The 23,938-nt window shown below is 49.2% G+C and overlaps 1 long non-coding RNA gene across 1 annotated transcript in view; it reads right to left on the bottom strand.

Moving 5' to 3' along the window:
• Positions 1 to 10,093: 10,093 nt before the first annotated feature.
• LOC146861068 (uncharacterized) overlaps positions 10,094 to 23,938 on the bottom strand; it is a 63,910-nt gene continuing 50,065 nt past the window's right edge. Inside the window, exon 3 of the long non-coding RNA XR_014978907.1 lies at positions 10,094 to 10,197. This is a non-coding gene — a long non-coding RNA (uncharacterized LOC146861068). The remainder of the gene's footprint in view (positions 10,198 to 23,938) is intronic.

Below are 23,938 nucleotides of genomic sequence, written 5' to 3'. Positions count from 1 at the left end.
CATGGTCAAAACTGGCAGTGTTTAAAAAATAAGCTCCAGGAAAGCGGAGAACAAAAATAGAATATCCTACCAAAGCAGATTGTGGCTGCGCTATGGTCTGCTTTCACTATGTAGCGTACACTAATCACTGCACATGAGTCATAAATGCAAAGTTCAAATCCTCACCGCTGACCACCAATGTTAGAACCGGCGGTCTCTAGTTGGCAGAGGTATACACTTCTGACAAATAGGGACCCACCAACTCTAGTCAGGGCAAGGGGGTTACACACTCAGATAACCCCTGCTACCCCCTTGGTAGCTTGGCAGAGCAGACAGGCTTATCTCAGAGGCAGTGTGTTAAGCATTTATGACCATATACAGTAATAAAGTGAATACACTACAAATGGACACAACACAGGAGTTATTATAAAAATAGTATTTTTATATAAGGCTTAGCACAAGACCAAATAACGACAAAAATATACCACAATCTTAATAAATACTCTTTGGAAGGAAAAATAATAGTTCAAGTAAAGTTTCTTCTCAGGAAATAGTTCTTTAGCAACAAAAGTATGTATTCTTCTTAAAACACAGTTCTTGGCAACAATGTAACCCCCACAGGAGTCACACGATGTTGAGTTTACGATATTCCCAAGGTTCGGCGTCGACCGCGAGGAGCGCTACGTCGAGCCTGGAGTTGCAACAGACCCCACAAACACAGTACCTTTGGAAATGAAGAAAACGATGATCCACGGCGTCGAGATGTCGGTGTCGAGGTCGGTCGTGCCTCGGATTCGGGTCGATCTGCAGCGGCGTCGAGAGGTGTCGGGCCGGAGCAGCGCTCACGGCGTCAAGAAGGGCGTTGAGTCGATGCGATCAGCAGCGGCGTCGAGACGGGGTCGCTTAGAGCTGGAGCCGATACTCACTACTCAGCGGCGTCGATACCGGCGTCAAGACGGGGTCACTTGGAGCTGGAGCCAATACTCACTGCTCCTGGCGTTGCTGCTGGCGTCGATCAGGCCCGGCGGCCGGCGTCGAAGGCTCGGAACACTGGAGCCGTTACTCACGATGTCGAGCTGGATTCGGCGGCGTCGGCAGCGTCGAGACTGCAGATTTTCCCCTGTGTACTGGAAATAGCACTTTTCAGCAACCAGCAATTCAGTAGAGGGTGAAGTCCTTTGGCCCTGTGACTTCAACAGGAGGCTGGCACTCTTCCAGCCCTTGGAGATTTTCTAGCAAGCTTTTGAGAGTACACACCAAGTTCCTCTCTCCTTGTTCCTTGGCAAAAATAAAGAAGCAGCTTCAGGTTCCCCCCAGCAAAAAGCACACTGGCAGAAGGGGGAGGCAAGTCCTTAGATCAGCAGGCTTCTTGTCCTTGGTAGAGGTTTCCTTGTCAGAAGTGATCTGAGTTCTTGGTTCAGGGGTCCTTCTCTTATACCCCTTTTCTGCTTTGTTCCCATTGTCCAAGCAGGGAAATTCCCCCCATCCTGGGTTTGTTGTGGGTGTTGCCAGGCAGAGGCACCTGGCCTATTCACTGAGCAGGGCAGGGTCCTCAGCAGCCCAGCAGGAGGCGGAGCCAGTATTGTCACTGGAAGGAGCAGGGCTATCAGTCGCCCAGCAGGAGGTGGAGCCAGCATTGTGTCAGGCAGGGCAGGTTATCAGAGACTACTCTTCCCCCACTCTAAGTGTAGATGCCTCATTCACCCCACACTGACGAATTCAGACCTCTGGAGCCACCCAGCCCCTGACACACACACCAAACCAGCAGAGACCGGTGGATAGTTGGACAAGAAAATAGCCACTTTCTAAAAGGGCTATTTTCAAACACAGAATTTAAAAACCACCCATCCTAAAGGGTGTGTTATTAAATTCTGAGTTCAGGGATACTAAACTCGATCTGCTACCATGCTCCCTGAGTCTGTTAGATTATAATGGAGTTAATAATCAGTCTGCCCAGTCTGGCCTATTGGAGGCAGGTAGCCCTTCAATAGTGAAAAACGAAAATGGCTGTAATTCACTATTAGGTCATGCCACACACATCAGGGCATGACCTACCTTTTACCCACAATGCACCCAGCCCTAGGGCCTACCATAGAGGTGTCTGAAATGTGGCAAAGTGAAGGTTTTAGAGACTGGCAAGTAGGTTTCCTTGCCAAGTCGACATGGCAGTCAGGGACTGCACACAGGCTCTGCGATGGCAGGCCTGAGACACATTTTACACGCTGCTTCTGTGGGTGGCACAACCAGTGCTGCAAGCCCACCAGCAGCAGTTAACTTACAAGCCCTTGGCACACGCAGTGCACTAGACTAGGGTCTGAACAGTAAGTCAACCAAGCCAATCATGGTAACACCAATCAATGTAACAATTTAACATAGGGAGCACTTGCACTGTGGCACTGATCAGCAGTGGCACAGTGCCCAAAGCAATAATCCAGCAAAAACATCGTAAACAGAGGAGGCAAACAGAAAAAAATGGAGGAGAGACTCATGCCAATGATGCCAGGTCTAACAAAAACTCTCTAACTTTGTAGTCCGAACAAGAAAAGTAAACACCATGCTACATGTAAAAGAATGAGCAGAAATCTGTCGGAAGAGAGAGCCTGATATTTGACTTCTGCCTTTGAACACGCAGCAAATGTGACAATATAAAAACAAAATTTAAAGGTATCTTTAGTGCTCATTACCTTCTGGACTCCATCCTATTTATTTTGGGGGTGCTGCAGTACCCCTGCACCACAATTTCCAGTGTCTACGCTTGTGAGCCGATGACTTCTCCAGAAGTGCAAACAATGACAGACTCACCAGCATTTGTCAGAGACCTCTAGTGAAGTGTACTGGTGGGCCAGTGTTACAGCAGTTACATGTGATGATCGTGCCTTGTAAATAACCATAAAGATGGGAGCACAGAACAGTAGAGGGCTCAATCTACCTTCCGGGGGAAGACAGTGGGGGAAGCAGGAGCCATTGCGTAGCCCCAAAAAAGTAATAATTGGCCCTTCCTTTTGAACCACATTTTGAATGGCTGTGAACAAGCAACCCTAAATGTATCTATTAGAGTTTAGGGGTAGGATGAAATTCCACAAATACCTATTTTCAGTAGCGGCTGCTACCGGACGGGGATAGTGGGGTGGCGGGCGGGGGTGACAAGTGATGAGGGAATTAAAAAAGAAAATAAGAATTTTCCTGAAATGGCCTGCTGCCGCCTCTCCTCCATCCGTGTCCTAGTCCTCTTCCTTTCTCCAGTCCCGGCTGGCAGCAGGAAGCACCTGGGCACATGAGCTCCCCAGAGCCAATCACAACATTGCAATGCAGCGTTGTGATTGGTCCAAGCGCCGTGTTTCGACGCTCAGACGGGAACAGGGAGCCTGTGCATGTTCGTCACAATGGAATGCCTCAACATAGTGTTTTTCCCAGAAAGACTTCCCCCGTTGAAATTAGAAATAAAAAGCATGATAATAATTATTGAACACAAATAAAAAGTATTTCTAGATATCCTACTGTAGATATAGAGGCACCTTAATTAGTGTATGGCGTTAGTATGACAGAGGTAATTACCTTAGGCACCCGGTGCAAACTACCAGTTGCTGCCACAGCAGGGTAGACGTCATAATTGAGGGATAATCACAGGGCAAGCCTATAATCTGATCAGCGTTCATGTGCCTCCACACTTTGCGGGGTCTACGATGGAAGCCGTTAAGCCCCTGGTACTTCAGCTGCTTCATAGGGGGGACTTCAATGTGGTGATGTTGCCCCCTAGGATGTCTCGAGGACCACGGTGACCACCAGGGAGGAAGTATTGAGGTTGTCTAAATGGGCATCAATCCTCAGTCTCTGTGGTGCATGGAGCATCTAGAACCTGACAAAATAGGAATACACCCACATGTCCACAGCCTATCACGGATCTACATTTTACAATGGGAACATATATCTTGCCTCAAGGGATCTTGAACCACTCCCCGGTCATGATCCATTTGGGGGTCCAAATGGGGGGATGCCGTCCCATCTGGCAACTCAACGCATGGTTCCAGGTTGACAGAGAAATCACCCATTTCTTATCAGAGGGGCTGTGGGTGTCTTTGGAACTGAATGAAGAGTCGGGGGATTCTCCTGGTGTTTTGGGGGCAGCTTGAAAGGCTTGTATGCAGGGAATTGGCAAGACCTCCCTTAAAATGTGGGAAAAGAAGAAACAACAGCAGATAAACAAGCTGGAGGCCCACATTGTGCAACCTGAGTGTGCAGCTGGATCAAGAACCATTAAGGTCTGTCAGTTAGCAACTCACTGAGCATCTTTGATCCAACTTTGCCTCAATGAGGCACGCTAATGCTGGATCACCTCCACCAGTCATATACGAATGGGGCAACAAATCCAGCAACTACTCTAGTGGCTAGTGACCCACAATACTGCCACTAGGGTGATGCTGGGAATCACTGACTCCTCTGGGGAGAGGGTTATGGATGCCAAAGCAATCACTACAACTTTTGCCGATTATTACCAATCCCTCTATGTGAAACTGGAGAGACCCTTTGTGGGAACTGTCTGGGCCCCTGGTTGCTGAGCTACCCCTGCCAACTCTCTCTGCTTCTAATAATAGAATCTTGATCAGCACCTTGAGTTACCAGAGCGGGATGAGACCCTCAAAGATTAGAATATTGGCATGATGTCGGAACCGGACAGGTTCCTGATTGAATGTTACCAAAATCTTGGAAATCTCTCCTGCCTCCCTTGCAGTCTAAATATACTGAAACGATAGCGAAGGGCTGCTTCCCTGACAACCTCGACCTATCCACAACTTGGAGCCCGTAGCAACACGGATTAAATGCAATGCGCAGATGTAGGGGTTTGAGTGGGGAGATGGTATGGAAAACCGCATTGCCTTGAATGGCGATGATGTGCTGCTAGTCCTTTCACGCCCAGACATCACAGTGCTGCAGCTCCTTCAGGTGTTGGGCCTGCAAGAACATGGCTCTGACTTACAGGTGAATTCCCCGGCCCTCTCTCAAAGCCTCAAGCGTACATACCTATGATCCAAAATGATTATAGACCTTGATAAGTGGGCCAAATTACCACTCTTGTATTCTAGGTCGGACACTACTCTTTAAATTGATGGTTCTCTATGTTCTCAGGAACTTCCTGTTTGCAGCATTGGTTTGTTGCCTTACAGGCTAGGATAGGGTCCTTTCTCTGGGCCAACCTATCTCCTCTCATTGCCATTGGTAAAAGTGTGCAGTCCACCTTCGATGGGGGCATGGCAACAGCGGATGTTTGATTGTACTACTGGGCCTCACAGTTGGTGGTCCTGAGTGATGGGTTCAGTGGAGGTTGCGCGGATCTCGCTTTCTGGACTGAAGCTTCCATCATGGAATACGATGCAATAGTGGGCATGATGTACGGGGCAACTATTCCCTGCTTCCTCCTGGAACTTTCGAGGGTGGTGTTCTTGGTTAGGAGTTCAGCATTATACTGGACAGGATGGGACCGAAGGTTTACCCTTTAGACTCCCCTTTGGAAGGGCCGCTGGCTGGGATAGGTGGTCCGACTGGAGGGATACGGCAAATGGGACCGCATCAGCTTTTACAAACTGGGGGATGTATGGCAGGGATCTCATATGAGATAGTTCCAGGAGCTTCAGGTGGAATTCAGACTTCATCACTCTTTGTTCTATAGGTTTCTGCAGCTCCACCACTCCCTGAGGCTATATGGCAATTTCCTTGATTCTTGCTATTGCCTGTGCATAGGACTGCGCCTGACCTTACTTCACTGACAGCAAGGCGGGCAACCAAGGACTTGTATGTGAAACTGGAGGAACCTATTTATGTGGCATCTGACTGCCCCCAAAAGCACAAGAAAATCTGCGGCAAATGGTGGGAATTTTATGGGCTGTAGTGATTAGTAGTATGTTGTGCATTGTCAGCGTATCCATTAAAATGTACTTTATTGCTTTCACTGTACTGTTTGTTGTCATAAACTGCAACATCAATACAAGTTGGTTTATAAACAAGCATTGGAAATGTAACCAGTCTGACATTTGTTTGATTTGGAGCTATTGGCATTGTAAATGGCAATGTAGTTTTCTTATGTGTTATGGAGTGTATGTATGTGGTGTGTACTGGAGCTATATGGGCTGGTTTGGATTAGTTAGTTGTGTAATTCTGTGGTGTGAAATTGTGTGGAGTGGATTTGTAATATATATGGTTAGCAATTATGTGGCATTCAGTGTAGTGGCATTATGTGGAGTGGGATTATGTGTTTTGGAGTGGTAAGTAGTTCAGTTTAATTATGTGTTGTGCTGTTGAATTTTGCAGCACGATGTGGAATTGGGTGGTGTGGATTGGATGTTTGTGGTGTATTGTGTAATAGTGTTTTTGAGTTGTATTTTGTGATTTAGTGTTAAATTATGTGGTGTGGGCTGGAAATGTGTGGAGCTCAATTGTGTGGCATGGAACTGTGTGTATAGCTTTTCATTTTTGGTGACGGAAAAGAACAAATCGGTAGGAGCTATGCATCAGATCTGTGTGTTTAAAAAAAAGGAAAGAGTTGGAGCTATTGGCATTATAAATGTAAATGTCTCTTACCTATGTGTTATGGATTGGAGTAGATGTATGTTGTGTGTGCCAATTATGTGGGTTGGATTGGACTTGTTAGTTGTGGTTTTGTGTGGTGTAAAACTGTGTGGTGTGGATTTGTAGAAGTGGAATTATGTGCAGTTGTATTATGTCGATAGTAATTATGTGTTTTTGAGTGTATTAGAATTATATGGAGTGGGACTGTGTGTAATGGAGTGTAAGTATGTGGAATGGTATTTTGTGTTGTGCAGTGTTATGTAGTTGAGTCTAAAGACGACATTATGTACAATTGAATGACTATTAAAATTAGAATTAACAAAGAATGTCTTCTAGTTTTTTGTCCTTGCAATACTGGCAACCTCTTCCTGCCTGTTGTAATGCTTGTTTATTATAGCATTTTTGTTGTTATGAATGAAGGGACATAAACAATAGGAGGTTGGAGATTGAGAAATAGTAGCTGAATTACAACACAAGCAGTGGACAGGCATTAGGAGAGAATCAACAGATGCCAGATTTTAAGGGCAAACTGAGGTGGTGCTAGGTAATGCTGAAGTGGGGCTGAGGTGGTGGTGAATTGGTGCAGATGTGATGGTCAGGTGATGCTGAATGGTACTCAGGTGGTGCTGAGTGAAGCGGAGGTTGTGCTGAGTGATGCTGTGGCATTGAGTTATGCTGAGGTGGTGGGGCTGCGCAGGTGCTGAGATGGTGCTGAGTGATGCGGAGTTGGTGCTGTGTTGAGGTGATGCTCTCCTGTTGCTGAGGTTGGGCTGTGTTGGTGGTGGTGCCCTGATACGAAAATGGTGCTGTGCTGATGCTTATGTTGTGCTGCGTACGTGCTGCACTAATGCTGAGTTGGTGGTGAACTGATGAGGTGGTGCTGAGTGATGCCAAGGTGCTGGTTCATGCTAAAGTCGTGCTGCTTTGGTGCTGAGGTGGTGATGTGCTGGTGGTGGTGCACTGATGCTGAGGTGGTGCTACTGCATTGGGTCTCAGGTGGTGCTGCACTGATGAGGAGGTAGTGCTGTGCTGATGATGAGATGGAGCTTTGCTGATGCTGAGGTGGTGGTATTCAGGTGGTGCTGTGCTAATGCAAAGATGGTGATGCACTGGTGCTGCACTGATGCTGAGGTGGTGCTGCACTGATGCTGAGTTGGTGCTGCACTGGTGGTGGCTCACTGATGAAGAGGTGGTGCTGTGCTAATGCTGAGGTGGTGCTGAGTGATGCTGTGGTGGTGCTGAGTGATGCTGAGGTTGTGGTGGTGCACTTTTTCTGAGGTGGTGCTGGGCTGGTGCTCAGGCGGTGCTGAGTGATGTTGAGTTGATGCTGTGCTGAGGTGGTGGTGCACTGAGGCTGAAGTGGTGCTGCATTGGTGCTGAGTTGCTGCTGAGGTGGGGCTGCGTTAGTGGTGGGGCACTGATGCTGAGATAGTGTTGTGCTAAAGCTAAGATGGTGCAGTGCTGATGTTAAGGTGGTGCTGCGCTAGTACTGCGCTGATGCTGAGTTGGTACTGCACTGGTGGTGGTGCACTGATGAGGAGGTTGTGCTGCGCTGATGCTGACGTGGTGCTGAGATGATGTTGAGGTAAGGCTGAGTGTTTCGGATTCCTTTATCACCACCACTCTTTAACAGTATTCCTTATGGCTCCATAACCACTAATGTTCAGATGCATTTAATTAGTTATAAAGCGCCACTCATACCAGTGTAGGGTTACAAAGCACTTTGCATCACACACAAATTACACAGAGGCAATCAATCATACGTGTATAAATTAGTGTAAAGGAAATGTTACATAAGACAGAGGACTACAGGATGTAGTAGTCACAAGTCATGCATATTGGTAGGCAGCATTTCTAAAGAGCGCTTGGGCCCATGAAGCACAAACACAGAATTGAAAACAGACCCCCCCCCCCCCCCCAGAATTTTTATGCCATACACTGGATAGGCCGATAAGGAAAGGCGGAGGTTTGGCAGTGATCTATCATCATTCTATCAAGGAAGCCTTCCAGCCAATTTCTATGGATACCTGTGAGGCACTATTTTTTAATCTTACCCTCACCCATCACCACTCCTATAAGGGGTGTCTTTTATACAGGCCGCCTGGAGCCCGGAATTATTTCCTAACTTCCCTGGGTACCCTACTGGAAGAAGGGACGCTCGCAGAGGCCTTTACTATTGTGGGAGATTTTAACTTTTACTTAGAACTGACGGAGGAAACTGACACTATGGCTCTGAATGACCTGATGTTGACTGTAGACCTGAGGCAGCAGGTAGTAGGTGCCATGCACAGGGGAGGGCATACCCTGGACGGGGTTTTTTCCAACCATCATAATCTTCTTTTCCGGGGCATCCTCCCTTTGGTATAGTCGGACCATTCTGCAGTCCAATTTGAGATTCTGCTGCCGGAGTCATATAAGAAAAGCACAGGTCCTAAGGAGTGTATTAGAACAAGAGCGTGGAACAAGGTGGATGGAACTACCTTCAATGAACTGTTATTTTCCTCTGCAACGCAACTGTCCTCCGAAGTTGACAAGGCCTTTCAAAGTTACACAGGATGGTTGCAGCAGGCCTATGATAGGTTAGCTCCAAGTAAAGTTTTACGTCCCACGAGAACACACCCCTCCGCACCCTGGGACTCGGAAGAGCTCAGGAACCAAAAGCTCATTTGTAAGCAGTTTGAAAGAAGTTGGAGGAGTAACTACAAGGAAATTGAGAAAAAAGCCTACAAAGTCTACTTGTTGTCCTATAAACACACAATTGTGGCAGCTAAACAGAATTATTTAGCTGCACAGATCACAGAATCTAAAAATTCAGCCAAAGAACTGTTTAAGACGGTTGCCACGTCGGCCTTGCCCAAGCCAGTGGTAGTCCAGCCCAGCCAAGTGCTTTGTGAAGAACTGGCTAAATTCTTCCTGTCCAAGGTAGAAGCCATCTACACGGTTTTTAGTAGTATAAGCACTGGGAACATAGACAGGAGTAGGGAGACTCCCACCTCAAAGGGGGCTCACAACCCGGTGTTCGATACATTTTTGCCAGTACTTCCTTGTGACATCCAAAAGCTCCTTTTGGAGGCTAATTCGGGATCTCCTTTTGATCCCTTCCCCGCCAAGGTGGCTAAACTGGCCCCGGGTCCGATAGCGGATTCTTTAACGGCAATATTTAATTCAATGTTTGAAGCTGGACATTTCCCCAGACAGTGGAAATTGGCCTCCGTTTTGCCCCTCTTAAAAAAGCCAAACCTTTCCGCGAATTACCCAAACAGTTTTCGTCTTATCTCCAGACTCCCCTTACCGGCGAAACTGGTGGAGAAAACTATGAATAGACAACTTAGTCACTTTCTGGATGAGACGCAAGTGCTTGACCCCACTCAATATGGCTTTAGGCCAGGACATAGCACTGAGTCTGCTCTTATCAAAGCCACGGAAGAGATCAGGGCAGCGGTGGATCAGGGAGGGAGGGCGGCATTGATTTTGTTAGACCCCAGTGATGTGGGCCACCAGGAGTCGTCCCATGCGGAGGGGTTGGATCCGAGGATGAGGATTTCCGTTTTGTCTGTGTTCAGTTTGAGGCGGCTGTCCTCCAGCCAGCCTGGGAGCTCTCTTCAGGAAGAATACAAAAGAATTCCAGCCACATGGAAGGTACTGAGAGGGTTAATGCTGCAATAAAATGTAAGCAGTTAGGGGTCAGAGCAGCCACAGGGTAACACGAGGTGGAAAACATAATAAAATAGTCCCCCACAAGCAGATCAACAGAAGCGTAATGATATGGTACTAAGTCCCTGCTCCTTGAAGGAAAAAGGAGGGACACAGAGGCAGGACTGTCCACTAGTAAGCAAGGATTTTTAAAGGACATTGAAACAAACAAATGAGAAGCAAGGAGTGGCATTTGACCCACAGAGATATATGTGTACTAAAGTATACAAGAGGTTGTACGCTTACGCTCAGCCTAAAAATAGAGTGAGTGTATTGTCAGTTTGATAGACGGGGTACTCACCTGCCAAACTCTAAAGCAGGCCCTATGGGTATAACACTAATAAGATAGTTTAGGTGATAGTGACACTTGTTGTAGTGATCTTTGTGCATTCTCAGGTCACAGATTCAAATCACCATTACCAGTCATTATCTGTGCCTACGGCCGAGCACTACGTGTAAGATGCAGGTAACAGGTTTGTGTTCAAGTAAGAAAGCTCATTGACTTAATAAATCTGTTGCAGAGATTCTTGTATGACTTGGATTACACTCTATAAAATTACATATGAATAAAGGTGTGTGTGTAGGATTAAATCTGGATATAGTTACTTGTAAGTGTATCGATAATTTGAGGTTAAGGACAAGGAGGACAAGGACATAATGTTGTTTGCCCAGATTCATACAAATTGGTCTGGTGTGTAAATTGGGATTGCAACCCAGGTTTGTGGTCACACTGTCTGGAATTCAGCTGCAGAATTTATCTCATCTCTAAAGCTATAGTGTAATGAGGAAATTCTCACTCGGTCTCCACCTCACCCTAAACCTCATCTAATCTGTAAATAATGGGCATTACTGCACACGGCCATGCACAGTGGGGATGGCCACAGGGTGTGGCCTTCAGCCAGCCCCTGCACCAATCCCAACACATCTAACCACAGCTGCGCACAGCTGCCCACTACTAATAAGGATTGGCTCATGGAGATGGACTTTTGAACATGACTTTCTTTTTTAAATGTTTTTGAATCTGCACATTCTATTTTGTCACTGTGGATCCATAGCAACCATCATGCCCGGGTACAGGGCAAACTACTCTGACCCATTCCTCTCCTCACCAAGAATCATAGAGGCATATTTACTAGGAAACTGTCAGAGAGTGGCGTTAAGCCTAGAATCAATCAATCAATCAATCAATCACATAATTTGTAAAGCGCACTACATACCCGTAAGGGTTTCAAGGCGCTGGGGGGGGTGCTGCTGCTATTGGTCGAAGAGCTAGGTCTTGAGTTGTCTCCTGAAGGTCAGCAAGTCTTCGGTCTGTCGCAGGTAGAGGGGAAGGGTGTTCCAGGTCTTGGCGGCGCGATGGGAGAAGGACCTGCCTCCGGCAGTGGTTCTCCGGATGCGTGGGACCGTGGCCAGGGCGTGGTCAGCGGAGCGGAGATTCCTGTTGGGTACGTAGAAGGAGAGTCGACGGTTGAGATAGGCTGGGCCGGTTTTGTGGAGTGCTTTGTGTGCGTGGATCAGGAGTTTGAAGGGGATTCTTTTGTCGACGGGGAGCCAGTGCAGGTTCCTCAGGTGGGGGGTGATGTGGTCGCGGCGTGCGACGTCGAGGATCAGACGTGCGGAGGCATTCTGGATTCTCTGTAGTCTGCTGATGAGCTTGGATGAGGCTCCGGCGTAGAGGGCGTTTCCGTAGTCGAGTCTGCTGCTGACTAGGGCCTGGGTGACTGTTTTCCTCGTGTTGGTCGGAATCCATCTGTAGATCTTGCGGAGCATGCAGAGGGTGTTGAAACAGGTGGAGGAGACTGCGTTGACTTGTTTGGTCATGGAGAGTTTTGAGTTGAGGACGACTCCCAGGTTGCGTGCGTGGTCGGTGGGGGCCGGGGGGGACCCCAGTGATGTGGGCCACCAGGAGTCATCCCATGCGGAGGGGTTGGATCCGAGGATGAGGATTTCCGTTTTGTCTGTGTTCAGTCTCAGGCAGCTGTCCTCCATCCAGTCGGCGACAGCCTTCATTCCCTGGTGGAGGTTGGATTTTGCGGTGAGGGGGTCCTTTGTGAGGGAGAGGATCAGCTGAGTGTCGTCGGCGTAGGAGATTATGTTGAGGTCGTGCTGTCGGGCGAAGAGTGCTAGTGGTGCCATGTAGACGTTGAACAGTGTCGGGCTGAGGGAGGATCCTTGAGGAACGCCACAGATGATCTCGGAGACCTTGGATCAAAACGGGGGGAGGCGGACTCTCTGCGTTATGCCGGAGAGGAAGGAGGTGGGCCAGTCCAGGCCCTTGTTATGGATCCCTGCGTCGTGAAGGCGTGTGCGTAGTGTGAGGTGACAGACGGTGTCGAAGGCGGCGGAGAGGTCCAAGAGGATGAGGGCCACCGTCTTGCCGTTGTCCAGCAGGATCCTGATGTCGTACGTGGCGGCGATGAGGGCGGTCTCGGTGCTGTGGTTGCTGCGGAATCCTGATTGGGACGGGTCAAGGATGTTGTTGTTCGAGGTGCCGGGTGAGCTGGGTGTTTACTATCTTCTCGATAACCTTAGTTGGGAACGGAAGCAGGGAGATGGGCCGGACGTTCTTGAGGTCGCTCGGGTTCGCCTTGGGTTTCTTCAGTAGGGCGTTGATCTCTGCGTGCTTCCAGATCTCAGGGAAGGTGGCGGTCTCGAAGGAGAGGTTGATGATTTTGTGCAGGTGGGGAGCGATGGACTTGCTGGCTTTGTTGAATATGTGGTGCGGGAGGGGGTCGGATGGGGATCCGGAGTGGACTGTTTCCATGGTCTTCATTGTGTCCTCGATGTTCACATTGGCCCAGGTTGTTAGGGTGTCGTGGGCGGTGGGGTGCGGTGGGTTCGGTGCGGTGTGGTCAGTAGGGGTCATCCGGGGTCTGAAGCTGTCATGGATGTCGGTGATTTTCCGGTGAAAGAAGGTGGCGAGGGAGTCGCACAGGGCTTGTGATGGTGCGATGTCGTTCGCGTTGGAGCTGGGGTTGGAGAGTTCCTTCACGATGGTGAAGAGCTCCTTGCTGTTGTGTGCGTTGTTGTCAAGGCGGGCTGTGAAGGAAGTTCTTTTGGCGGACCTGATGAGGTGGTGGTGGTTGTGGATGGCGTCTTTGTGGGTGGTGCGGCTGTCTGGCGTCTTTTCGTTGTGCCATATGTTTTCCAGTTTTCGGCAAGTGCGTTTGGAGTTGAGGAGTTCCGGGGTGAACCAGCTGACTCTTCTGCTGGTGTCTGCGTTGGTGGGGCTTTTCAGAGGAGCGATGGTGTTGGCGCAGTTGTTCATCCAGCGTTCGAGGGCGAGTGCCCCTTCATCTGGGTTAGTTGGAGTCATCGGGGGTTGAGTGCGAGGTTTGTCTGTAGTTGTTCTTCAGTGATTTTGTCCCAGCGGCGGCGGGGGGTCTGTAGGGTGCGGTGGTGTGTGGGTGGTTTTCGGAAGGAGAAGTGGATGCAGTGGTGGTCTGTCTAGGTGAGTTCGGAGGCGTGGCTGAAGGTGACGTGGGGGCTTGAGGAGAAGATGACATCTAGCGTGTGGCCGGCGTTGTGGGTCGGCGTCGTGACAAGCTGTTTCAATCCGAGGTTGGCGAGATTGTCGATCAGGGTGGAGGAGTTGCTGTCGTTGTCGTTCTCCAGGTGAAAGTTCAGGTCTCCGAGGAGGATGTAGTCGGTGGAGGTCAGCGCGTGTGTGCTGATGAGGTCGGCGATGGAGTCGCAGAATTGAGGCCGGGGTCCTGGAGGTCTGTAGACGAGGGTGCCTCTTAAGGAGGTTTTTGGGTTCGTGTGGATCTGGAAGTGCATGTGTTCGGCGGTGCTGAGGGTGTCGGTGGTGTTTGTTGAGATCCTGATGCTGTTTTTGTGGACGATGGTGATTCCTCCTCCGGCCCTGTTGGTGCGGTCTCTGCGGGTGATCTTGTACCCGTCTGGGATGGCTATGGCGATGTCTGGCGAGGAGGCTTCGTTCATCCAGGTCTCGGTCAGGAAGGCGACGTCCGGTGATGTGGTGTCGAGTAGGTCCCAGAGTTCGACGGCGTGTTTGTGTGCGGAGCAGGTGTTGATCAGGATGCATCTGAGCTGGTTGTCTTCCGTTGTGGTAAGTGTCTTGGCGCTTTCGTGGCAGGAGAAGCTGCAGTTCCGGCAGGTGAAAGGACCGTGGGTGCGCCTCGGGGCAGCATTGTAGCAGGTGTGAGTTCTTCCTGGGATGAGAGCGATGAGGGTCTTGGCGTCGTAGCGGAGGTGGTCGTCCTGGCAGGTGCGGGGGCCAGGGGTTCTGGCGCTGGACGCGGTCCAGGCGCAGACGGGCGCAGACAGGCTTGCCTCAGGCGTGCCTTCAGCCATATATGGGGAGGGAGAAGCAGCTGGGAGGTGGGAGGTGAGGGACGGGTGTGGCGAATGGGTGCGGAGGGGGCGGGGCCGCAGGGGAGGCAGCGGTGGGGGCGGAGGACGGGAGACCGGCGCGGGGCACAGAGGAGCGAAGGTGTACAAAAGCAAAGGGGCACAGAGCAAGCGGCGATCAGAAAACAAAATGCAAAATACAAGGGGCACAAGCAGAGCGGCGATCAGGATACAGAATATAAAATAGGAAGGGCACAAAGCAGAGTGGCGAGCGGGGGGCAGGGGGCACAGAGCAAAGCGGCGAGCAGGATACACAATACAAAATAGGAGGGGCACAAAGCAGAGCGGCGAGCGGGGGGCAGGGGGCACAGAGCAGAGCGGCGATCAGGATACAAGGCAACAGGCAGCAATGGAACACTGGAAAAACGTACCTAAGGCCACCACTGGCCACCAGGGATGAGGCGCAGGTGGAGCTTGCGGGTGGTGGAGGACCTCGAACTCCACCGGCGGCAGCAGACAGCGGGGGTGCAGGTGGCGCTGCAGCGGGGGGGGAGCGACCTACCAGAAGGTCAAGGGTCGCTCTCCTCACCGCGCAGCGACCGCCTTATATGGGGAGATGGGGAGGGAGGAGCAGCTGGGAGGCGGGAGGCGAGGGACGGGTGTGGCGAATGGGCGCGGAGGGGGCGGGCCGCAGGGGAGGCAGCGGCGGGGGCGGAGGACGGGAGACCGGCGTGGGGCACAGAGGAGCGAAGGTGTATAAAAGCAAAGGGGCACAGAGCAAGCGGCGATCAGAAAACAAAATGCAAAATACAAGGGGCACAAGCAGAGCGGCGATCAGGATACAGAATATAAAATAGGAGGGGCACAAAGCAGAGCGGCGAGTGGGGGGCAGGGGGCACAGAGCAAAGCGGCGATCAGGATGCACAATACAAAATAGGAGGGGCACAAAGCAGAGCGGCGAGCGGGGGGCAGGGGGCACAGAGCAGAGCGGCGATCAGGATACAAGCCAACAGGCAGCAATGGAACACTGGAAAAACGTACCTAAGGCCACCACTGGCCACCAGGGATGAGGCGCAGGTGGAAGCCTGCGGGTGGTGGAGGGCCTCGAATTCCACCGGCCGCAGCAGACAGCGGGGGTGCAGGTGGCGCTGCAGCGGGGGGGGGCGACCTACCAGAAGGTCAAGGGTCGCTACCTACGAGCTCCGACAGTTTCCAAACGCAGGGATGCGCCATATTCTCAAGAATACGGTGCACCCCTGCCTTTCCCTTAACGCTGGCGCTAAATGTAGCTGCCTAGCACCAACACAGGAACTCTTGTTAATGTGCAGGAAAGGACACCTTCCTGCTCATAAACAAACATTCATGGTGTTTTGCTGTGTCTATGCGTGTTGCACAATGCAGCACAACTAGAAATAGCAAAAACGAGGAGAAACAAAGCATTTCTCCTTGTTTCGCTATTTTAAGACCAGGTTTTTGGGTCCTAATTTTAGCACTGCATCCTATTTATTCCACCCTTGCAAATGGGGGGGAAGTATCAAAATGAATGGGTATTGTGGTGGAACGTTCACCGCAACACCCATTGCCCACCCCTTTCACACTAAGTATAGCATGAAAAGGGGCCATATTTACAATGTGGCGTTAAGCCATGTTAAGTGGCTTAACGCCGCCTTGTAAATAAAGGCGAATGCCCTATTGCCACTGGAACATCGTAAAAAGTGATGTTCCTGTGGCGATAGGGGCTTGTAAATATGCCCCATAATTCCAAATCACTGACTGTGAATCCTCAAATGTCGATACATTGGTAGGTGAAGCTTGCCATGGGTTTGTGGAACTCGGGACTGAAACTTGCCCTGTCAGTTGATACTAGATACTTTTATGGGATTTGCAAATCCCCCACACCTAAATTGGCTTGTGAGGTGGGATCCCAGCTGCCTCTTTAAGAATCTCAAAAGGGCCCCAGAGTCTTCAAATCTTATGTTTTTTGTATGTAAACCAGAGGGGCCCTTTGAGGGCCCTCTCCATTACCAGGAGTCCAGGGTGTGGCCCCTGTCCTAAAATGACAGCTGTAAGAGATCACTCAGATCCGCGGTACTAACTCTAAACCATGAATGAGAAAGGGAATATGGGAGAAAAGGATCCCTCATCATATATACACCTTTCTTTTTTGGTTTTCTTGCTTAGCAAACAATTTGCAAATCTCAAATGGTCAAGATATCCAAATCCTTCAAAACCCTTTAAACTCCTTTTTAAAACGCTTACTTCTCCAAAACTTAGGAAAAACACTTAAATTGTCCCTCATAATGTGTGTCAGGCCTTTAATTCATCTGAAAAATCAGAATACCTAAATTTGTGTTGCTGTCCAGTCCACAGAACGGTCGTACCTCAAATGTTGCTTTGATAGTGAGTTTCATCAGCAGAAATGACTCATTCAACTAATTCAACTTGTACCCGGAAAATCTAGAGCAAGCATCAGTCAATGCCTAATTCATTTGAATGATTTAAAGCAGGTCTGTATTTTGCTGTCCATGTTATTTGACCTGTGTCAGACTGGCCTCCCATGCACACTGAGACAGTGAGGATGTTTCTCTCCAAAAGGCTTTGTGCTCGGAGGGAGCACCGGCACCCCCTCGTGTAAGCAAACAAGGCAGATCCTCTGATCTTCCTTTTAACTACCACTTTTCCTCTGTTTCAGTTGAAAAATCTCCATGGTTACTGTGATGGAATTGGCTTCATTATTAATAAAAGCCAAAAATATATAGCTTTTGTTGTTGAGAAAGTTTCTAAGAAGCCAAATGCTCTAATGAGGGCAGAAAGACACTTCGGATTCCTATAGTTTCATTGGAATTCGTGTAATGGTTGAAAGAACGTTAAAGATTACGAGACAGCGTCATTGTTTTCTTTTTTAAATTTCTCAAAAATGTGCACCGCAAAATATAAAGCTGGGAGGTTAGAGCAACATCTAATTTTACTTCAAGGACATCAACCACATTAATGCTGACACAGACTCACCCTATGGCCAGCTGTCCATTTAACAGAAACGTATATTTTATGTCCTGGCAGTGGCGCGATGCTAGAATGACTGACCAGTATTCCAGGCCGGGGTGGTGCCAACTGTGAGAGTGCCCACAGCAGGTCGTCTAATTGTTGGGAGAGACTATGAGTTAGTGTACAAGATGGGGTGACATTGGAGTGCTTAGTAGGCAAGCAGGAGGAAAGCAGGACAGAGAAGCAAGAAAAACCAGCAGGGGATGGGTGGAAGGAAGAATAGAGCCCGAAGCAAGCAGGGGAGACAGCTGGGTTAAGCCAGTGAGTGATGCATGGGAGGAAAGAGGGAAAGAAGAGAAGAGAAGAGAAAAGGAAAACAGGGCTCACACATTCATCCTCAGTTGTATGCCTGCTGCAACGCAAGCATCCTTGATGGCAGGTCTTTTATGCTACAGACCTCCTTCCTCGACCACAACAGGTCTTCAGTCCCTGGTCGATTTGATCTATGACCTTTCAAACTCCCATGTAAAACTTTTAGTATTGGGTGATTTTAACCTTTGGCCCTCTGGCCCTCATGATCTGGCCTATAGGGAACTTTGCCAAGCGTGTAGCAATATTCAACTTACACAGCTGGTCCTGTTACCCACGCATGTTAAGGGGCATACCTTAGATCTGGTATTCGCTGAGAAGGAATTGGTTGTAGTGAAAGAAGTCATGGATCAGTGCTGGACAGATCATTCATTGATCAATATGTCCATTGCTCTGCCTGCTCCGCTAAAATTAAGCAACCTGGGCGGCACTAAGTTTAATCGACAATGGGCTCGCCTTCTAAGGGAGCCGATTCGACCTACTTTGCTGCCTAGGGCTTTTCTGGTGGAAGACAGCGTGGACAAGAGCTATGCTGCCCTTTGTCAGCAAATTCTGACATCCCTGGACGAATTGGCCCCTTTGCGAAGGGTGAGGGACAGACCTAGAGGTGCCAATGCTTGGTTCACTGATGATCTCGGACAGCACAAGCTCCTCTGTAAACAGGCTGAGCGCACCTGGAGGAGAGGATATAAGGAGCTGGATAGGGCAGCATATAAAGTGGCCTTGCAGGTTTATAAGTCCCAGCTAAAAAGTGCTAAAGCTAAGTTCTTAGAAGACACTTTGGCGAAGGCTTCTAATAAATCGCAGACTCTTTTCAAGCTGGTTAATAACCTATCTAATCCGTCCTGCACAGTACCAGCCATTCCAGCTTCTCAGGAACTCTGTGATTCTTTGGCCCTCGCGTTTGAGGAGAAAATTAGGACCATTTTGAACGGACTCTCAGTATCTGGACAGGCTGTGCCGTCTTTATCTTCCTCCTTGGCTTTCCCTGGCCACTTGGCGCCCGTATGGGATAACAACAAGGTAGACTCCTCTCAGATGTCTTGTTTTCCTATTTTCCCGCTTGAGGAATTCTGTGCCTTTGCCAATGGCGTATCCTCAGGTTCACCACTCGATCCAATGCCTCATAAGATCTGGAAGGCATTTCAAGATGAGTTGTTTCCTCCACTCTATTCTATCTTCTGTCAGTCATTGATGACAGCGCAAGTTCCAGACAGCTGGAAGCTGGCAATAGTAACACCATTGCTAAAAAAGGCTTCTCTAGACCCTCTATGCTCGGCTAATTATAGACCCATCTCGCTTCTACCATTTGCGATAAAAATTCTGGAGAGGTGGGTCACGAGAGCCTTGTCCAACTTCCTGGAAACTAACTTCTGTCTGGATGCAGCCCAATTTGGCTTCAGACCGGCCCACGGCACTGAGACCGCATTGGTCACCGTGTTGGACGATCTTCGAACGCGTGTCGACAGGGGTAAGTCAGCATTTTTAGTGCTGCTTGACATGTCGGCCGCGTTCGACACGGTCGACCATGAGGTTCTCTTGGGCCGTCTTCAAAACGTGGGAGTAAACGGCCTGGCTCTAAGTTGGTTAACATCTTATCTCTGCAACAGACAGCAAGCTGTGGCATTGCCACCATTTCGATCAGCCATACGACAGGTGAATCATGGTGTCCCCCAAGGGTCAGCGATCAGTCCGATTCTTTTTAATCTATACCTCCGACCCCTGATAGATCTGATCAAGTCATTCGGCATATCAGTCATCAACTGTGCCGATGACACTCATTTGATTTTTTCATTTGAGGGAGCTGAGACAGTCTCGAGGGACACCTTTCACCGCTGCATGTCGGCCACAGCAGAATGGTTGCGAGCTAACTCTCTTCAATTTAATGGATCGAAAACGGAGGTACTCCATTGTTCCCGAGACCATCTTCCTCGCGTGTTACCGGATAACTTTTGGCCAACCTCTATTCCGGGCTCAGTGGAAGCCGCAGAATCGGCTCGTAATTTAGGAGTCTTGTTTGAACCTAGTTTACAGCTGGACGCGTCCGTAAATAAGACTGCGGCGACCTGCATGGGTCTGCTTCGTGCCCTACGTAAACTTTTACCAATATTCCCGCGGAGAGCCAGGGCAGAGACAGTGTGTAGTTCTATTCTCAGTAGGTTAGACTACTGCAACGCACTACTTTTGGGAGCTCCTAAGATCCTGATCCTAAAGTTGCAGAGGATCCAGAACATGGCTGCGAAATTGGCTCTATCTCGGCCGCGCTCTGCTTCTTCATCTGCAGCTCTAGTCGATCTGCACTGGCTGCCGGTCCAGCAGAGGATTGCCTTCAAGGCGTTATGCCTTGTATTCAGGGCTCTGCATGGACTAGGACCAATTCCACTCCAAAATCTTTTTTCTTGGTATCAAGCTGCCAGACGTTTGAGATCCTCCTCGGCGTTCCTGGTGAGGATTCCCAGGATTAATAGAGTGAGGATGGGCGGCCGCGCTTTTAGTTATACAGCCGCCACGCTATGGAATACTCTACCTCTGACATTGAGGAGTAGTCAAGATCTGCTCTCCTTTAGAAGGGATCTTAAGACCTACCTGTTCCCAAGAGCAATGTAATACACCTTCCTGATGGTCAGACACGGTCTCAGCGCCAGGATACCCTTTTGGGTGACAGTTGCGCTTAACAAGCATTAAATACATACAAATACATACATCCAGTGTGTCACCCTGTTCAATTCCAGAGTGAGATGGTGTGGCTGAACCAGGAGGCAGGGAGGAAGGCAGTGACCTGGCTCTTCGACTGATACCTGCAGCACAGCGCCTGGATACCCTCCTCCCCCCGGTGATTAGCCTTGCTATACAAATACTACTTGATTGATTAATTGAAGGCTAGCCGAGTGCACCGGCATTAGCCAATGGAGTTTTGGTGCAGCCCTCTTCTATACTGTGCAGCATGCGCCACGGCAAACAGAGACACATTTGCACAAGATACTGAGCACCACGTGCATGCATAGGAATATACGTGTAATGAAATAATTAAATCATAATTCTGGTGGGAGAAACAAGTGTTTTAAGTTTGTGAATTGATCATGTTGATTCCTAGGTAGGATCTGTCATTTTTTTTTTAAATCTACCTTCACAGCACAGATATCACCTCAGAGTATGATATAAAAAAAGAGCTGTCAGAAGTTGTACAGAGAGGCAATGTGGTTCCACCCAGACGTTTGGTCACCTGATTACAATTTTGATTTGGCAAAAACTGTGGGGCTTATTTACAAGCCCCTTGCGCCACTTTTGCGTCATTTTTCCCATGTTAAATTACGCAAAATCGGCGCAAGGGGCTTGTAAATAAGCCTCTGTGTTTTTACTCAGACAGAGGACTCACCCTCAAACCAGCTGTGATATAATTGTTTATTTTTATATTCATCACATTGCGTGGCCAGTTGTCTCTCACACGGAAAGGAGCTTTCCTTTCAGCTCACGCACATGCTAGTTAAATACTATTGAACAATATTCCCAAGCTAATTAGATAATTATGGGGTGCGTTTTCTGAAAATAGCTCAGCTGGAAGGAACACGGTAAGGGGGAATGTGACACTGTATTGCTGTCTCAGCCCCATCCCATTTCCATCATCGACTTCAGAATGCAGTTGTGTACTAGACATTAGTATGGGATACCTGCAGCTGTAATCATCTGCATGCATTTTCACATACCTTATAATGACAATCCTTGAGAAAATTGTGTGTTTTCTTTCCTTTTTCTAGAATGACTGCCTTTATTTGATAGCTGACATAAGATATAATATGCTATGCTGCCTGCAGCTTGAAGTGTAACATGCGACGACAAATTGCTTCACACTCGTGAGTGCAGGGTAAAGGGTGAGTGAGTGTTAAGTGAGCAGTGAGTGGCTGCTGGGTGAGGCATGTGTTAGTGGTGTGAATGCAGGAGGAGTGATGTGAGTGCAGGGTGAAGAATGATTGGGTACAATGTGAGAGGTGTGTGCGTGGAGGGAAAGCTGTGCAAGTGGAAGGTGAGAAACGTGTAACCAGTGCGTGAATAGATTGAAAGCAGTGTCGATGCAGAGTAAGCACCATCTGTGCAGGGTTACTGGAGTGTGTGTGCTGGAGGAGCAATTTCTGAGTACTGTGATAGTGTATAGGATGAGAAGTGTCTGAGTGCAGGGTGCAAGTGTCTTGTTGCCTGGGTGAGCAGTGATGAGTGTGCAGGGTGAGTAGTAAACGTGCAGGGTGCGGTGAGTGATTTGTGTGTGTGGGGGCGAGTAGTGCATGAGTCTGCAGGATGAGAAGTGTCAGTGTATGCATAGTGAACAGTCAGCGTGAGTCATGTTTTAGTGGTGTGAGAGTAGGGTGACAGGGATGTGAACAGTGAGCAGCATCAGTGCCGGATGAGAGGTGTGTGGGTGCTGGTGAGAGTGTAGAATGAATGGTGCATACGTGTGCAGGGTGATCAGTCTGCAGGATGAGCAATGTGTGAGTGTGCAAGGAGAGGAGTGTGTGAGTGCACAGGGTAAGCACTGTGAGTGTGCAGGGCAAGAAGAAGGATGTGGGTGTGCAGGGTGAGGGGTTTATGAGTGCTGTTTGACTGGGTATGTGCTTGGAGGTTCAGCTGTGTGTATGTTCACGGTGAGCGGAGTGTGTGTATGGTGATGGTTCAGCTGTCTGTGTACAGGGTGAGCAGTGTGTGGGATTGCAGGGTGAGTGGTGTGTGTGAGTGCAGGATGAGCGGTTAGTGTGAGTGCATGTTAGGCGGTGTGTGAATACATGGTGAGAAAATATATGGTGAGTGATATGAGAGCAAGGAGATAGCTGTGTGAGTGGTGTGTGCATGCATGGAGAGTGGTTTTTCAGTGCAGGGGGAATGTTGGTTGAGTGTGAGCTGGAAGATGAGTGATTGCATGGTGAGAAGTCAGTGAGTGCTTGGTGAGAGGTGTATGAGTGGTGAGTATGTGTAGGGTGAGCAGTGAATGAGTGCAGGGCGAGCAGTTGATGAGTGCAAGGTGGGAGGTGTGTGAGTGCAGTGAGAGGTGTATTAGTGAAGGGTGGAAAGTGATTCAGTGTAGGGTGTGGGTGCAGGGTGAGCAACATATGAGTACAGTGTGAGTGCTGCCCGTGCAGGTTGAGGGGTGCATGAATTCAGTGTGAGTGTGTAGAATGAGAGCTGTCTGAGTGCAGAGTGGAAGTGCCTTGCTGTAGGGTGAATGGTCTGTGGGTGTGCAGATTGAGCAGTTTGTGAATGTACAAAGTGACTTTTGCAGGACTGTGTAGGATGAGGGATGTAAATGTGGGTGCAGGGTATCGGCCAGCATAAGGGACGTGTTAGTTGTGGGTGAGTGCAAGGAGGACGGTGATAGTGCAGTGTGAATGGTGTGGTAAAAGATGAGCGGTGTCAGTGCAGGGCAAGAGGTGTGTGGGTGCAGGGTGAGAAATGTGTGAGTGCAAGGTTAGCAGTGTATGAGTGCAGTGTGATTGATGTCTATTTGCAGCATGAGCAGTGTCTGAACGTAAGCTGAACAGTGTCTGAGTGAAGGGTGAGTGTGCAGAGTTAGCAGATGAGCGGACCATTAGTGCTCAGGGTGGGTAGTGACTGAGTGCAGGGTGCTAAGTGTAGAGGGTGAGAGGTGTGTAAGTGTGTAAGTGTGCAGGGTGCAGGGCAAGCAATATGTGAGTGTGCAGGGTGAATGGTGCACCATGTGTAGAGAGTGAGCAACATATGAGTGTGTTTGTGAGCTGTAAATTAGTGTTTACAGGGTGAGCAGTGTATGTTTGGTGTATAAGAGCATGCTAAGTCGTGTGTGTGTGCAGGGTGAGTGGTTGGTGGAGTACAGTGTGAGACGTAGGCAAGTTCAGTGTGCTTGGTAGGTGCTGACAGAGTGTAGTAGGAGTGGTGGATGAGTGCAGAGTGAGTGAGTGCTGGATGAGAGGTACCTGAACGGTAAGTGAGTGCAAGGTCAGTTCAGGGTAAGCAGGGTCCAGTACAGGTGAGTAGTGTGAGTGTAAGGTAAGCAATGTGTGAGTGCAAGATCAGT

This window comes from Triturus cristatus, chromosome 3_1, assembly GCF_964204655.1.
Source record: "Triturus cristatus chromosome 3_1, aTriCri1.1, whole genome shotgun sequence".
Classification (NCBI taxonomy): Eukaryota; Metazoa; Chordata; class Amphibia; order Caudata; family Salamandridae; genus Triturus; species Triturus cristatus.
The sequence above is the reverse complement of the archived record's forward strand: the minus strand, read 5'-3'. Positions and strand labels throughout refer to the sequence as shown.